This window comes from Pyxicephalus adspersus, chromosome 7, assembly GCF_032062135.1.
Source record: "Pyxicephalus adspersus chromosome 7, UCB_Pads_2.0, whole genome shotgun sequence".
In the NCBI taxonomy this organism is placed as follows: domain Eukaryota; kingdom Metazoa; phylum Chordata; class Amphibia; order Anura; family Pyxicephalidae; genus Pyxicephalus; species Pyxicephalus adspersus.
Genome location: NC_092864.1, coordinates 20,435,202 through 20,445,521, shown reverse-complemented (window position 1 = coordinate 20,445,521; position 10,320 = coordinate 20,435,202).

Here is a 10,320-nt window from a genome sequence, read left to right as displayed (position 1 = left end):
TTTTCTATATATTTGCCATTTTTTTCACTGTTACTCTGTTGCATTGTGATTTCCAAATAGTTGGCTAGAAAGCATTTGTTACTTACTTAGAAATTGTACTGCGATCGGTTAGAATTACAAGTATAATACACACATGTATGAGATTCTGCCTTCCAAATTGTTTTTTTTTTCAGATGGAAACTGATCAGAATTCTGGTCTGGTTTTGTTCTTCTCTCTCCCCTCTCTCATTCAGGGGCTGTAATACACACAAGTACATTAATGCATACAGTAGATAAAAAAAGTGTGTACAACTATTAAATGCAGGATCTTGTGATGTAAAAATGAGACCACATTTAATCATTTCAAAATGGTTCCAACCTTTAATTTGACCTATAACTTCTACAATTAAATTGACAAACAAACCAATCTGATTCGGAGGAAAAAAAATAATATTATTAATAAAAATAATAAATATATATATATATATATATATAAATATATATATAAATATACGATAGGCTGGTTGGGTACGGGTGCACACCCTTAAACTTTGTTGAAGATTTTTGATTTAATTATAAGATTCGGTCGTCTTGGGTTGGAGTCTATCAGCGTGACACATCTTGCCTTGGCAATATTTGCCTACTCTTTCTTACAAAAGCGCTCCAGATCTGTCCATTTAAAGGTCACCCCACAGATTTGTTTCTGGTGAAGTCATTGTTTTGTTGATTTGGATGTATCCTTAGGGTCATTGTCTTGTTGAAACGTGAAATTCCTCTTCATCTTCAGCCTACCAGCAGACACTTGAACTTTTTGGGCTAAAAGTGACTCCATCTTGACCAATGCCCCAGTTCCAGCTGAGGAAGGCAACCCCAAAGCATGATACGGCCACTGCCATGCTTCACTATGGGGATGGTGTTCTTTTGGTGATGCTGAATGTTGTTTTTGCACCAAACGTTCCTTTTGGAATTGTGACCATAAAGGTAAATCAGTGTCAGCAAATATTTTCAATAATGGACCAGATACATTCCAGGTTTGTTGGATCATCCAGTTTCACTGATGAAAGTGTATCTTCTCCATCCTTGGAGAGCTTTAATAAATCAGGCCCAATGTGTGTTACTCCTCCCACCTCCTAGATTGTAAGCTCTTTGGGGCAGGGTCCTCTCCTCACCTCCTCCGCAATCCCTATTTAATGTACAAGGCTGTGTAATATGTTGGCGCTATATAAATCCTGTTTAATAATAATAAATAATTATAATTACAGTTCTGATGATTCTATTAGTTTGGAATTAAACCCTTCTGCTGGGTACCATCCTATAAATTTCCATCACTCCCTATCCTATAACATGAAGGTGGGAAAGGAGTTGGGCAATTTCACCCTTCCTAGTTTTCACATACAGATATATTGTGTTGTGGAAGTGCTGGTCATTTTCCATATTATTAATACATGATGATCCCCCCCCCGTTATTATTGAGCACACTACACATGTGTCTGTATGCCGTGCGCTGCACTCACAGTAATTACGTACATCGCGGCTGTAGTAGGGAGATTACGGTACGGGCTAGTATCGCGAGACTTGCGGTGACGCGCAGTACGCGGGACCCTTCAGTTTATAAGCTCGGAGCGGCGGTATCGGTGTGAGGTATAATGAGTTCTGTGTGTCACCCCGGGCTACAGCCTGGGAGGCCGCCATTGCGCAGTGTGACAGGAGGGGTACTCCTGTGTGTGATAGCCGGGGATGTAAGGCTGTGGTCAGGAGCCGGGTCTCCTGTACTTCGAGAACTACAACCCCCAGCATTTCTCCCCACAACCCCCAGCATCCCTCTCCGCAGCCTCACATGCCGGCCTGACCCCTGGTATAGCCCCGGTGTGTGCTGTGCACCCCCATTTATTCTCCCGCCAGCTTTGTGTTCCCCCCTCACATTCCCTATGCCATACAGCCAGCTGTGGCCCCTGAGTCCTGGGGTCTCTGCAGTGCCCCCCTGGTGGCTGGGGGAGGACCGGGGGCCCCTGTGCTGCTGCACACTTTGCACTTCCCATTGGCTGTCCCCTGTCTGTCCCCCCTCTCTCATACTTTATTCCCCCACTGAGTGGTAGACAAAGCAAACAGTGGCACCTGTGCTGAATAGACTTTGGACCCTGTTAGCTGAGTGGGGTTTGGGGCCCTCATGCTGCAGCCCCCTATGCACCTACTTATGTCTGTTACCCCCCTCACATTGCCTATACTGCCCCCAGTGGCAGACATAGCCTCTGCAGAATGTACTTGCACTCCAATCCAAACTGACCGGCTGTGGAGGGTCCTGAGCCCACTCTACACCCCCTGTGTCTGCCCCTGTCACCCCTCTCTCAATCTTTATACCCTCAACTAGTAGTGGACAAAGCCAACAATGGCCCCAACTTGCCCCCCCCCGCCCCCCCACTAAACTGAATTGGGGCATTTGGCTGCAGAGGGCCCGTGGGCAGTGGCAAACTTTGCACCCCCCCAATGTCTGCCCCCCCTCACAACTTTTATAACTTTCTCATTGCCGCGCTGTGGGGAATGCACCAACCAGAGCCGCGGACCACCGGTTGGTGACTGCTGCTCTATACCTTACCCTAGTGATTTTCAGCCACGGTGCCGTGGCACACTAGTGAGCTGTGAGAGATCTTCAGGTGTATCATGGGAAATTATCCAATTACCATTGTCGAGTGTGTGTGCTGTAGTGACTGGCAGAGTAATGCAATTCTCATCAATGTCAGTGGGTGGCAGTAGGTAGCAGAATTGCCTTGTTTATTTTTAGAGACAAGAAAATTAGCAACAGAGTGTCATTTTGTAACATTTTTTATTTGTGTTGTGCTGCAGGATTTTTTCAATGTAAAAAAATGTGCCGTGGCTCAAAAAAGGTTGAAAAACACTGCCTTACCCTTGTCTGTCACCCCTCTCACGTTCTTCATGTAGAGTCCACATAAGTGCAGAACATTATATCTCTTTGAACCCCGGGTCAATGTAATGACCATAACACTGTTTAGGGACTCTATCAGCATTTCCTGACCCTTTTCACATGATAGTCTTAAAGTAACTTTCAGCTCTTCAGCGAACCCCCTCCTATAAATAATATATCCACAGATCACATTACATTAGTGTGGGAAGAATGTCACCTCTACAGGATCATTGGTGTTATTAGTAACTGATCTGAGAAGTCTAAAAAGCTCAGGGAACCCCTAGAATCCTCTGGAGGATCTCTGGCTTTGCCTAGAATAGTCTGTGGTCACTGGTAATAAATTGATGCCCGGGGCCATTAAGACTGGCCCTGTGTTGTTGGGTCTTTTGAAGCAAAAAATGTCCCCATGTCAGTAAGAATTCAAAAAAGAAAAAAAAAATTACCTTTTGTTTTTTTTTTTTTGTTTTGTTTTTTTACCTTGGCATTGGTGTCTGGAATAAAACAACCAATCCCCCCGGGATCTCAGGTACTGGTGGTTCCGGAATCATAATCTCTATCAGTGGTAACCTATTTCTTGCAGGATCCTTGTCCCACATCGCACTTTATGATGCCTCATTTAGGACTATACAGGCACCCCTGGGCTGGTGACCATGTTACCCATCAGTGGATGTAATTCGAGGGGTGTCACCCTGCACAGCAGCTCCCCAGCCTGCGATATAGGCCCTTCTCATTGTAGGTGGTGCATTCCAACAACCACATTCTTGTAGGGTCACCGTCCTTTAGGGAGTGCTGGGATAACAAAGAATTATCCTAAAAAGCCAGCAACAAGTTCCATAAGCTTTTTAAATCTAAAAAATGTTCTTTGACATTTGCATTGCATCTCCTGTTGCTTGTTTTTAGTTCGCTTTGCCTGATATGACATGAAATGATATATCTTCATCAGCCTTTCTGAATCAGGGTTACATTGGTCCCTAACACTCCTCCAGAGGATTTTAGGAGTACCTTGAGCCATGACCAATATCTGTTTCTCAGATATGTAACCATTGAGATTAGTGATCTTTCCAGTTAAGTGGACATTACCCCAACTGACTGTAAATGTAAGAGATCTTATTTTCAAAGACCACCATGCCTATGCAGTGTGAACTATAGTTGTAATGATAATATATTTTGTATATACTCGGGTATAAACCAAGATTTTAATTTGACCTGAAAATCTCTTAGAATCTTTTAGAGCCAAGCCACTAGATGGCGATGTATTGTCAGGGTAAGTCTAATGTACATAAACTTGCTGTTCGAGACATTATTGGAGTTTGTTACACACTTTACCTAAAGACACAGCACCATCTACTGGTGGCCAACAATAATGCACAAAAGATTATTTAAGATCAGAAAAACATACCCTCTATGTTCAGGTACTAGTTTAATCTCTTTTGTAGTAAGTTATTATTTTTTTTTTCCTCACAGAGCAAAAAAACAGTCAAGATGGATGAAATTGAGGATAACACCACAGTTCTGTCCACTCTGCGATCGTTTAATAAATTTCTCTCCCAGCCATTTGACAGGACTACAGCCAGTGAAAGTGCTTCCAACACATCCGGAGCTTCCTTACAGATGCAATTTAATCAGAGATTTTTGGTGAGGATCTTTATAATTTTAATGCCTATGTATAATTAGTTCAGTACTTTTCGAGTTGAATGATCTTCTAAAAGGGATTTTTTTTACTCCTATTGGAATAGATCACCACTTTGAAAATGCCAAATAAAAAAAAAATATTGGGGTTGATTAAAATTGGAATAGCAAATGAATACTCTCAAGCAGCTGCTCTTTTTCCTAAAGTGCAACTATGTTGTATCTAAAAACGTTTTTTTTTTTTTTTGGATAAAAACTGCAAAGGAATCCTACAAGCTGCTGTTTCTTGGGCATTTTGCTACTTCTACAATTAGCAGTTACTGATGCATAGGCTGGCTTTGGGGAAGCTTAGGGAGAAATTACAAGTTCAGCCATCTTTCTGACCACAGTAAGAAAACTCTTTATAGCACCCAATAGCCTGTTGGGTGCATAGGCTTGGATGGCATTTCTGGAGCTTTATTATTGGAAAGGTGGTGTATGGTATGGATGAATATTTATGATAAGATTGCAACTAATCCCTAGATTTTCATAGTAGACGATAATAGAAGTCTGAGAAAGAGGAGTCTATTTGCTGCTTTTATTCAAATCATGTTATAACAATAGAACAAAAAATGTGCAGTCAATAATATAAAAAAAAAAAAAAACAAACAAAACAAAGATAGTACTCTGGTAATATGAGAGAGTACTATCTGTCTAGTTTCCTTAGAATCTAAAGAAACCTTGCCTCTCTACATTCTGTAAATGCAGCAGTGGTTTATATAAGTTCCAATAATATTTTTTATATATTATTGACTGCACTTTTTTTATTCTGTTGTTGTAACATGACTTGCATATAAGCAGCAAATAGACTTTTTTCTAGAGTTGTCCCAACAAGCAATTCATTGGGGTTAAAGTGGAAGCATAGTGTATAGATGGGGAACTGTCTTAGTATATCTTGCCAGTGTCTGTTGGCGTACAGACGGCAATAATTACAATACTTCATTAAAGCTGTACATGATCATGTAGTGCATGTGCCAGACTCTTTGTTCTGAATTTAACCTAATTATTGTATTGTAGTAGCTTTAAATAAGGTTTGCACCCTGGGGGGTTGGTACTGAGGGTTTTTCAGATGGACATTTATAGTGTATCTAAACCTAAGAACAGATATTTTATATAATACAGCTTGCAAGTTCATAGATGTTCTAGTTGCTTTATGTTAAATTTATTTTGGTGGAATTGCCAGTAACAAACTACCTTTTCTAGGGTGACAATTCTGGCCCTGATTTATTAACTCTCCAAGACTGTAGGTGATAGACTACCATAGGAAAACACTGGGTAATGCAGAAAACTTGAAATTAATCTGGTGTAAGATAGGACACATTTACCAACCACAGTTAGGTCCTTATATATTTGGACAGAGACAACATTTTTCTAATTTTTGTTCTGTTTATTACTACAATTCATTTTAAATTAAACAACTCAGATGCAGTTGAACTGCAAACTTTCAGCTTTAATTCAGTGGGTTGAACAAAAAGATTGCGTAAAAATGTGAGCAACTAAAGCCTTTTTTTTAACACAAACACTTCATTTCAGGGGCTCAAAAGTAGTTGGACAATTGACTCAAAGGCTATTTGATGGGCTGGTGTGGGCGATTCCTTCGTTATATCATTATCAATTAGGCAGATAAAAGGCCTGGAGTTGAGGGGGGGTGCTTGTATGAGGAAGATTTTGCTGTGAACATATAACCTGCGTTCGAAGGAGCTCTCCATGCAGGTGAAACAAGCCAAGAAATTTCTACAATATTAGGAATGGCAAAATCTACAGTTTGGTACATCATGAGAAAGAAACAAAGCACTGTTGAACTCAGCAACGCCAAAAGACCTGGACGTCCAGGGAAAACAACAGTGGTGGATGATCCGCAGAATCATTTCCATGGTGAAGAGAAACCCACAACAGCCAACCAAGTGAACAACACTCTCTAGGAAGTAAGCGTATCGATCTCCAAGTCTACCATAAAGAGAAGACTGCATGAAAGTAAATACAGAGGATGCACTGCAAGGTGCAAGCCACTCATAAGCGTCAAGAATAGAAAGGCTAGATTGGGCCTAGCTCAAAAATCTAAAAAAGCCAACACAGTTTTGGGAAAACATTCTTTGGACAGATGAAACCAAGATCAACCTTTACCAGAATGATGGCAAGAAAAAAGTATGGAGAAGGCGTGGATTATGAGCTGCATTGAAATAGTGCCGCTACTACAATTGTTTTATTTTTTTAGACGCAGGGAATTGTAGTAGCGGTCCTACTCCAATTCTCTACTAAAAGCTTGTTCTAGATTGAATGTGAAGCAAAACCTCTTTTTTTCCATATGAAAAGATTTTATATCTAATGAGAAAGATAAACTTCTAAGGTAATCACATGCAAGTAGGTCATTGTTACTTTTTTCTGACTTTACTTACTTTACTTTCTTTACTTTTTCTGAAAAGTTTGGGTTGGGTAAGCTGAGCATTGCTCTAGATTTAAAGAAATCTGAAGGAGTGGAGGAATTCTGTTTTCCTAGCATTTATCTTTTATCTGTTTATAAGAAAATGTTTTCTTGCCCTTCTAAATCATTTATTACATAATACATTTCATAGTATATTGAACAGACCAATGAAGATTTCTGGAAGCCGGTTGTGTAGACCGGAAATAAAATTTCTTCTCTAAACATACAATGTATAGAAAGCTCATCACTGCTGCTACGTCTACGAGTTAGTCAAATTCTGCTTTATGAAGTAGCTTAACCTCCTGGGCGGTTCATTTCTGTCTGCATTTATATGTCTAAAAGCGGTACTTTTTTTCACAAAAATTTATTTTACAGAATAACATAATAGTATGAGTATGAAAAAGTTTGAAACACAAAATCATGTCAAAATAATAAATTACATTTTTTTTTTTAATGTTTTAATTTTTAAAAAAATAAATGATATACTCATTCTATTATGGTATACTGTAAAATAAATGTTCATGAAAGACAATGTACTGCTTTTACATCTATAAATCCACTGTATTGCATTCAATACAGTTATTCTGTATTGAATACAATACAAATGGATTTGAATCTCCTGCCACGCGGGCAACATACGCACGTACCAACGTCACTAGGAACTTCCAAGGTGACTTATTGGGTGCAGAGGAAGCCGGCCGGAGGAAGAATAAAGACAGACATCACAGAAAAGGACGACGTGGGATGCCGGCAGATCAGGTTAAGTATTGATCTACTAATACTTCCAATAGGTTTATCTACCCCGAGTGTGACTCGGGGTTACCACTTTTAGCATCTTTTTTTCTACTCTGAGTCACACTCGGGGTTATCGCCCATAAGGTAATATGACGGGAGTTTCTAAAAATACCTTTTATCTGTGTATGTCTCTGACTTCACTACTTTTGGAGTCAGTGACAGTGAAAAAGTAGAATTGTGTGATATTGTAATTGCTATAGAACTTTTCATTCTAATGTGAGGTAAAGCAGAGATACTCAGATACTTCAGCCTAATGCGGCCTTACAGCATGGAGGACACATGAAGACTGAAGGACCAGCTGTGTACAAAGTACATGTAAGCAATTGAATATATATTTGTTTCACCCTGCAATGGCTGTTTAATATACTCTGAATTTTACATCCAAACTTCTTAGAAGTTTTAGAGACATGCTTAATGAGCCATATTTGTACCTCTTTTGACAAATCCCTTAAGCGCCCATTGTAACTATGGAAAGTATTTTTTTTTTTTTACGTTCATGTATTTATTTTACCTCTTATAAAATTGCATTTTTGCCAATTATTATAACCTGACAACAAAATGTAGAATAACTTGGGCAGTGGAGCATTAAGAGTCCTGTTGATTGATAACTCGCCTATTTTTACACTTGCTAATTTGTAAGCCTGGCTTTTGTTTTTTGTTCATTAGGTATTTCTGAGAGAAAAATAAATCAACAGTTGTCTGTGTTCCTCAGAGTCCTTAAAAATGTTGTATTCTGCCGCTGAATTCAATTCTGCCTTCACTTTCACTGTGTGTTTGGGTTGCAATTTGTCCCCTACAGTGATCTTAATTACTGTTTTGTATGCAGCTCTTTATTTCCCATGAGGCAAGGTTCTTTTTTTTTTTTTTACTTAAAAAAAAAACTTTAATGCACTAAAGTAGCCTTGCATGCGGTCACACTGCGAAAATAATAATTGGCTACGAAAGCTTTTATGCTCTGAATATTAAATTTAATGCAGGAAAAAAACAAGTGTTTATAAACACTACAATACTGGATATATTTCATTCGGAAATCCTTTAAAAAGTATAATTGGATTACTAGTGAATGTCATGCTTTTTCAGTGTATATTGTGCTGCTATGAGCATTTATGTATGGCTTCCTTAGAAAGCTGGCAATAGGTCTCTGTAAATTTCATGGCAGTGCTAAGCCTCTGTAAACCGCACCTATTAGTCAGAGGGTCAGGCATCTTGAAGAAATGCAGGCAGACTTTTTTCTTCCTAATGAAAAGCTCAGTTTTATATTTCTGGGTTTTTGAGGTTTGTGAAGCGATAACCTTTATGAAGTGCTTCATTTTAAAATCAAGGCAAACAGGATTACAGGTCATCTGGTCTTCACTTTGACAGGCTCAGATGTTCACTGAAGCTACAAAGTAGGCTTAGTTAAAAAAAAAAAAAGTTCTAAATTAAAGCTGGTAGGAGATAGTGTTTAATGGAAACCTGTCACAAGATGAATACAGCAGCTGCTATTACTAAGCTGTTTCTGGAAAAAAGGTTACATACGAGATAGGGACTGTAGGTTTGTTATTAGGTTGAATTTGTATGTAATTCGGAACAGGTACATTATTTCAATAAATGCAATTAGGACAGATGTTTGTCTCAACATATCGGGCAACGTGGTGTCAGCTGGTGTATAAAATCCTCACTGTGAGTTAATCACAAACAAACAAAAAAAAAAAACCTTATAGAGCCTAGACGTTCATTATCTCTCGGAGCAAATTGTGCTTGGATATGCGAAAAAAAACAACTGCAGAGTTTGTCTTGGTCATTAAATAGTTACATGAGGCTGCTGAAAGAGCTCACCCCTCCAAGGCTGGGTTTACATGGATGTTTTTTAAAAACGCATGTAAATGTTCCTATTGTGTTTTTATGCACTTTTATTAGCGTTTTAAAGCTTGTCTTTAAAATGGTGGAAAATGCCTATGCCGCGTTTTACCTCAGTTTTTCGCGGTTTACCGCGAGTCTAACTAATTTGCATATTAAGTGCTCAAAAATGCAAAAAAACACGAGAAACTGCTGGAAAATGTCCATTTGAAAAAAATGGAAGTGTTTACCTGCGTTTTCCAGCATTACCCGGATAATAAATTAAGATAATTAACAGCAACATTTAAGATAATTGTCATAAACGTGCCTCAAGGAAACGACCTGGTGTAGATTACCCATTGTAATGCATGGGGATTTCAAACATGGGCTTTAAAAGGATAAACAGTCCGTGTAGACTAAACCTAAGATCACCCACAACCTCAGCTGTGTTTAGCAAAAGATTTCCTCATGCAAACTGCCCCCCCCCCGTTTGTTTGTATTTAGGAAACGTCCTTATGTCGGATCTCCTTACCCGGGGACTACCTGTATAAATCCAAGGATCTGGAATGGATTAAGGACCTATACCAAGGTACCACTGTATGTATGTATGTATATGTATGTATATATATATACATACATACATACAGTGGTACCTTGGTATAGGTCCTTAATCCATTCCAGATCCTTGGATTTATACCAAACCGTATTTATATCAAAG